We start from the raw sequence: 7,322 nt of genomic DNA, 5'->3' as shown, positions 1-7,322 counted from the left end.
TTAAATATCTCCTAATATACTGTTCATATGATCATTTCGTTACTTTCCTATGAAAATAGATTCATCAAGGTTCGATTACATAATTTATTCACTATTTAATTTCATTCCTACTATTTTTAGTGATTTTTCACATCCACGCCACTGCTGCTATCAGCATCCATTTTTAAGGTAGACTTTACCTATTACATAGTTTCCATGCCTCTTAATGAACATATACATTCAAGATGACTATAACATTATGCTCAAAACGTATATAAGCCATTTTCGCATGGCTATCCAAAATTTTACATACCAAAGTTCAAACAAAACATAATAGCCTATACATGCCGAAATGTTCTCTTAGACCAACTAGGAAGAAGATACCAAAAGTTGCAAGTCGGTGTGATGACTTGACGATGGTCCCGAGCACACAAAAATGAATCAAAGGAACCTAAACAAGTGACAAATAAACACACCGAATGAGTATATAACTCAGAAGTCATAAGCATTACACTACTGTCCATCTATAAAATATCATAAAAGAAATCAAATAATGCAAGATTAGGTACTTCATCCATACCGACTATGCCATAATTTCACGCACATTTATGATTACATGCTCTCAACTAGCCAAGCCTCCATTGACATCTCGTATGATATTCGATATGATATTTGATGCATCTCCACACATCATTTTATCTTCATTTAAATTATACTAATAATAGCATTTCATCTACTCCACAATAATATTATGTTCCTACTTCAAATATAATCACCACATAGGTTCAAGACTTACCAAGCTCAGTTCCAAATATAAACATAACATCTACTCGATAAAGTCACACACTTAACGTTAATGATTATTCGAAAATATACAGTAAGTCCGCACACTTAGTGCTTAATATTCAAACCCGCACACTTAGTGCTATACAATTCAAACTCACACACTTAGTGCCAATCTCATTATAGTAAACGTTTATACCCGCACACTTAGTGCCAAAATCAGCAACTCAATTCATCTCACTTCTTTTTTTTTCACTCGATAAATTTTGTCACTTCATGCATTTATATATCATTCCATTCGGCATAAGTACATAGGTATTATGATTATTTATATCAATACAAAATATATGCTTAATAACTTACCTTGTGTTGGGTAAAACGGTTCTAACTCAGCTACTCGATGTCCTTTCCTTTGCCTTTGCTTGATTCTCCTCCTTTAACTTCTTGAGCTTAATCAACAAATTAACTAGTTTAACCGTCTTTCTAAATATTTATATCAAAATACTAATGATTTCATATCATAGGAGACACATGACTAATTCTTATCTTCCTACCATATGTTTTTGAGCTATTCGACTAATAACCATATGCTATCGCCCTACTATCAATAATTCAATCACACATGCATTTATATATATATGGCCGAATGTACAAAGCTTAGACTCAACATCACATATGCTCTTAATTTGATGGCCGAATATGCATACATATATACATGATATCAACTATACTATCATCTTTAATTCACCTAAACACAAAATTTCATCTCATGAACACTTGACCGAATTCTTCCTAACCTAACATGGCTTCACATATATTTATAACATCCTACAAATCCACATATACCACATTTCTACATAAATTTTCTTTTACTTTTCCACTACTTCCATTCACAACATCAAAAGCACCATACACATGTATCATTACAAAGCTTCACACTTAGCATGCAAATGACATCAACACAAATCCACCTTAGCCAAACTTAACTCATCTTCATGCCTCATCACCACAACATCAAACATCAACCAAGAAGACAACACCCATGGCCGAATATCATCTCCATCCCATAGCAAAGATTTAAACCATGGGCTAGGTAGAACTCAAACTAACAACTAAAAACATGCATGAATCTCATGGACAACATCAAACATACCTTAGTCTAGCAAACTACCATAGATGATTTTCTCAAGCTCTCCCCCCCCTTCTTCTTAGAACATTCGGCCAAGGAAGAAAAATGTGAAAAGGATGGACACTTTTTTTTTCCTTTGTTTTCATCATATTCCTTTTTTTCATTATTTTATTCTTTCTAACATAACCACTAACCCAACATGTTTGCAACATGTTTCCACTCATAGCATGGCCGGCCACCATGCTTAAATTTTGGGTAAATTGACATGCAAACCCATCATTTTCACAACATGCATTAATAGACCACTTTACATTTGCCTAGCACATTTCTAAATTTTCTCACACAAGTCCTATTTGATAAAATTCACTTACAATTAACAAAATCCAAACATGAAAGTTTCACACATGCATATGTACATATAATGAGCATCAACTATGACAGTTAATTATTTTTATGACTTGGTTTAGCGGTCCTGAAACCACTTTCCGACTAGGGTCAATTTAGGGCTGTCACAGATGTTCCATGGGTAATCTTAATGAACATGTCAAGACGAGAAAGCAAGTATTATGTGCAAGTTGGTACAGGTATGTACAGAAACTCATGATTAAAGATCTCAGTATGCTATGAACATGTGGCAAGGATGCATATGAGAAGGTTATGCTTATGAGACTTGATGACATTTATGAAACTTTGCCTTATGTTAATTGTATGATTATGTTGCTTATTATTTGCATGTGAACTTACTAGGCTTTAAAGCTTACCCCCTTCCTTTCTTTTTATAGTGTCGCCAAGCTAGCTCAAGGATCGGAGGACGTCGGAGTTTTTGATCTCACTATCAACTAGAAAATTTGATATAGTTAGATTCAACATCTTGAATACGACATGTATAGGGACTTGGTCTTTTTATTATGTGTCATTTGATTAGCCAAGTGTGTTGGCTCATGATGATATTGTGATTCATTTTGTATATGGCCATTAGAGGTGGCTCATATTGATTATTTGGGTTGTAACCCTAATTAGTTATGCATGCATGCAAATGTGTTTATGCTTGTTTGTGATAATGAGTGTGATGGATGAAATTTGATTAAAGTGTATGGCAATAAATGTGGTATTGTAACACCCTGAATTTGGGCCTAGAAGTTTTGGGCCTTGAGCATGGGAGCGGTTGAAGGCAACTTATAATATTCTGTTGTACGTGAAAATTTCGTAGTTGAAGGCTTATTTTAGTGGTTAAGTGTCTTTGAGAAGTGTTGGAGAAGTCCCGGTTCAAACACGGACTCTAGCAAAATTTTGGTTTAAGGTGAATCAAACCACGGGTGTAGTAGGTAGGCCTTAAGAATATTGTTGGAGAAATTGTGACACAAAAAGCCTTGTGGCTTAGTGGCAAGTAGCGTGTGGAGCATTTAAGGGGAGGCATGGGTGTGAATCCCATGGCAAGCAAAGAGCATTTATTTTGCTAACAGGGGGCAGCAAGAGTTGGTGTTGAATTTAAACTCTGATGATGGAGGGATCCCACATCGGGAAGCTAACATAAGAGTGGATGCGAAGCTGGCTTTAAATAGAGAGAACCTTGAGGAGAGTAAGGTACCTTTCTTGGCTGATCCCTTTCGCTTTGTGACGTGCTCGTTTGGGTTGGGCGTCGGCTAAGAGTGCTCGCAGCGTGGATTAACTCCAGTCTCCAATCAGGTGTGTATTTCTTACTACTCTAGCTGTAGGATGGCTACTTCGGGTCGCGATGGGCCGAAAGGGGCCATGTGGGCCTAATGGGCCTATGGGCCCAATTGGATAAGTTGTTTGATTGTGTAGTAAATATTGGGCTAGGCTAGGTGAATCTCATATTTGTGGCTAGATTTGGGCTAAAAGGCCCACACGAGTGTGTAGGCCCATTTGGGCCGAGAATAGGCTTTAGGCCCATTCGTATTGTTATCCCTGTTTAGAATACTTTAGTTTACCAAATTACCAAAATACATCTAGTTTGTAAAATTACCAAAATACCCATGGTTTGTAAAATTATCAAAATACCCCTAGTTTGTAAAATTACCAAAATACCCTTGATTTGTGAAATTACTGAAATACCCTCGACCTGTAAAATTATTGAAATACCCTCGACTTGTAAAATTACCAAAGTACCCCCGATTTATAAAATTACCTAAATATCCTCGATTTGTAAAATTACCGAAATACCCTCAGTTTGCAAAATTACTGAAATACCCTCGATTTGTAAAATTACTGAAATACTCTTGTAAGATAGAATTACCATTTTACCCTTGATTTACAGAATTACCGTTTTACCCTCGATTTATAGAATTACCATTTTACCCACGATTTACAAAATTACTGAAATACCCTTGGTTTACAAAATTACCAAAAATACCCTCGATTAATAAAATTACCAAAATACCCCTAGTTTGTAAAATTACCAAAATACCCCTGATTTGTGGAATTACCGAAATATAGGGTAGAATTACAGAAATACCCCTGTAGGGTAGAATTATCGTAATACCCCTGTAGGGTAGAATTACCGAAATACCCCTGTAGGGTAGAATTACCGAAATACCCCTATAGGGTAGAATTATCGAAATACCCCTGTAGGGTAGAATTACCAAAATACCCCTGTAGGGTAGAATTACCGAGATACCTTGTGGGGAAAAATTACCATTTTGCCCCTAAGGTGTTAAATGACTGTTTTGCCCTGGTGGCCAAGTGACTAACTTGGACCGTGTGGTTGATTTAATTTGATTGTGAATATATGTTGGTATATGAATGAATTGATCGTGATTGTTTGATTCAAATATGGGCACGACATTCTGCATACATAACATGTTGCATGGGTTGGGATTTTGTACGGAGGAAGATCTGATCTGTTAGGATCGCATGGTTGCTTGACGACTGTGGATCCACCGAAGGCTTAAGAGCCGATATTCGTCTCGATTTGATAAGGTCGTCGGGTCGCCTAAGATGACTGTGGATGATCAATGGTGAGTGTCGATCATATTTACCCGAGGCTGTGTGCCGACTATATTACCGTCGCTGATGGCTATGTGCCTAACATGATACAGCTACCGATGGCTTAAAGCCTTCGATTATGGCTTTGTGTCAACCTATATATGGCTCTGTGCCAACTCGATTATGGTATGTGTGCCAAACGATTTGCCTAAGGCTATGTGCCAATATATGGTTATTGACGACTGTGTCGATCACATTTACCTAGGGTCGTGTGTGGGTTATGTTACTCTAGTTGACGGCTATGTGCCTAACATAATGCAGTTATCGATGGCTTTGTGCCACGTATTCTATTAAGTGGCTTTGCCACATTATCTGTTTCTAGTGGCTATGCCACAAATATCTATTCGGTGGCTCGCCACAATATTCAGATCTGTGACTCACACAATATCGATAATCGAGCAAACAATATCGCAATCGTGGAGTGTAGGGTGGGTGGGTTGAGCTATTCCCACATGGAGTGTAGGGCTGGTACGGTGGAGTGTAGCGGTTGGTTATAGGCTGGATTGGGTTGGGACTGCATTCACATTCTGATTTTTGATTATGTTACCTGATACTAATTCTGATTTTGATTCTGTTACCTGATATTGATTCTAATTTTGATTCATTACGATACTAATTCGATTCGATTCGTCACCGATTCGATTACGATTCGATTCTAGTTCTGATAATGTTTCTTATTCTGTAATGGGTTAAAGCCCATCTGGTACTTTCTGTTATAGTGGGCTAAGGCCCAATTGATACTGGAACTGTAAGTAAGGCTGGGGCCAGGCTTTTAATTCTTTTATATGACTAACTATTCCTTTTATAGTAGGGGATTTCACACTGAGTTTTCGTAAACTCACCCCGTTTATTAACCTTTCAGGTAATTTTCAGCCTTAAACGGATCGGAGCTGCGAGGGGCTCGAAGGAAGCCACACAAACTGTTTATTTTATAGTTTTGATTATCACTTTTAAATGTTTTATGTGTGTTGTAGTAAAGCCGTTGCAATTTTCTGGATTTCAAATTTGGAATTTTATTTATTGTTCTTATAATTGCTAGTATTAGAACACGGTTTTCCAAAGCAACTCATCGTTGTTCAAAACATCACGTAACCGCAATTGTTTTTAAATTAAGCTTCCATAATCGCCGTGATTTTTACAAAGTTGTTAAGAATGTTATTCAAATTGAGGTTTTCTAACAAGGTTTAAAAGGGTATAAGTTTTAATTATTAAGAAGGGTTTTTAATGGAAACATGGTTTTCAAAAAACACTTCAATGTGACACGCCAGATTCGAGCCAAACTTCCAGGCCGGGTTTGGGGTGTTACAGGTATAATGATGAATAGATATGAAATTGGTGTGGAATGCCATATGAAAGCCTAATGGTTTAAGTATGTGATATGTTGATACTACTAGGTTATAAATTAACCATGTATGTGAATGCTTGAGTAACTAAAGGTGCGACGTTGCATGCCATGAAGATAGTGTATGTAGGTGAGTGTTCAAGGGTGGCAAATGGCTTGGAAAATAGCCTAGAAATTGTCCACATGGTTGGACACACGGGTGTGTGGTCTGGCCGTGTGTCCCCTGCACCCTAATTAATACAAAATAAAATGCCTAGTAGTAAAACATATGGGTAGAGATACGGCCGTGTGTCTCAGCTGTGTGGAGGACACGACCTTAGGGCATGGGCGTGTACCCAGGCTGTGTGAAGTCTACACTTAATTTCGAGAATTTAATTTTCCACATAGCCTAAGCACAAAGGCATGTTTTGTGGCCGTGTGACCTTATTTTGCTGATGACGTCATAGTCAGATAGTTGCACGAGCTGAGGACACGGGCATGTCCCAAGCCACACGGGAGTGTGTGACCACACGATCTACCTACATGGGCATGTGACTCTCCAAAACAAAAAAAATTCTAAGTGTCAAAGAAGGATCTGAAAGATCTCGGGTTAGTCCCAAACTGCTTCCGATGTATGTTTTGGGCCTCGTAGGCCCTTTTAAGGGACAAATTGCATGTGATTGAAAAGTTTTAAATTTGGATGAAATTTTATTGCTCGATTTTGTATGTTTGTTTACGTTTAAGTCCGGTAATACCTCGAACCCTATCCCGACGTCGGATACGGGTAAGGGGTGTTACAGCTAAGTTGTCGGGAAAAAAAGAGAAATGGTTCAGAATGGTTCGATAAAAACTTCAGAATTGATTATTGTGATTGTCTAAGGTTTCGAAATTTAATTTGTATTCCTGATGTTGCCGAATTGAAAGAATTGATACTTTGCGAAGCTCACGAAAGCCCTTTTGCTATGCACCCTGGCAGAACAAAAATGTATCACGACTTACGGGAATTGTATTAGTGGCCCGGAATGAAAAAAGAGATAGTGGAGTTTACAGCTAAATGCCTAACTGGTCAACAAGTTAAGGCAGAACACCAGGTCCCTACCGGAC

The sequence above is a fragment of the Gossypium arboreum genome, chromosome 7 (genome assembly GCF_025698485.1).
Source record: "Gossypium arboreum isolate Shixiya-1 chromosome 7, ASM2569848v2, whole genome shotgun sequence".
Classification (NCBI taxonomy): domain Eukaryota; kingdom Viridiplantae; phylum Streptophyta; class Magnoliopsida; order Malvales; family Malvaceae; genus Gossypium; species Gossypium arboreum.
This window is presented reverse-complemented; position numbering follows the sequence as displayed.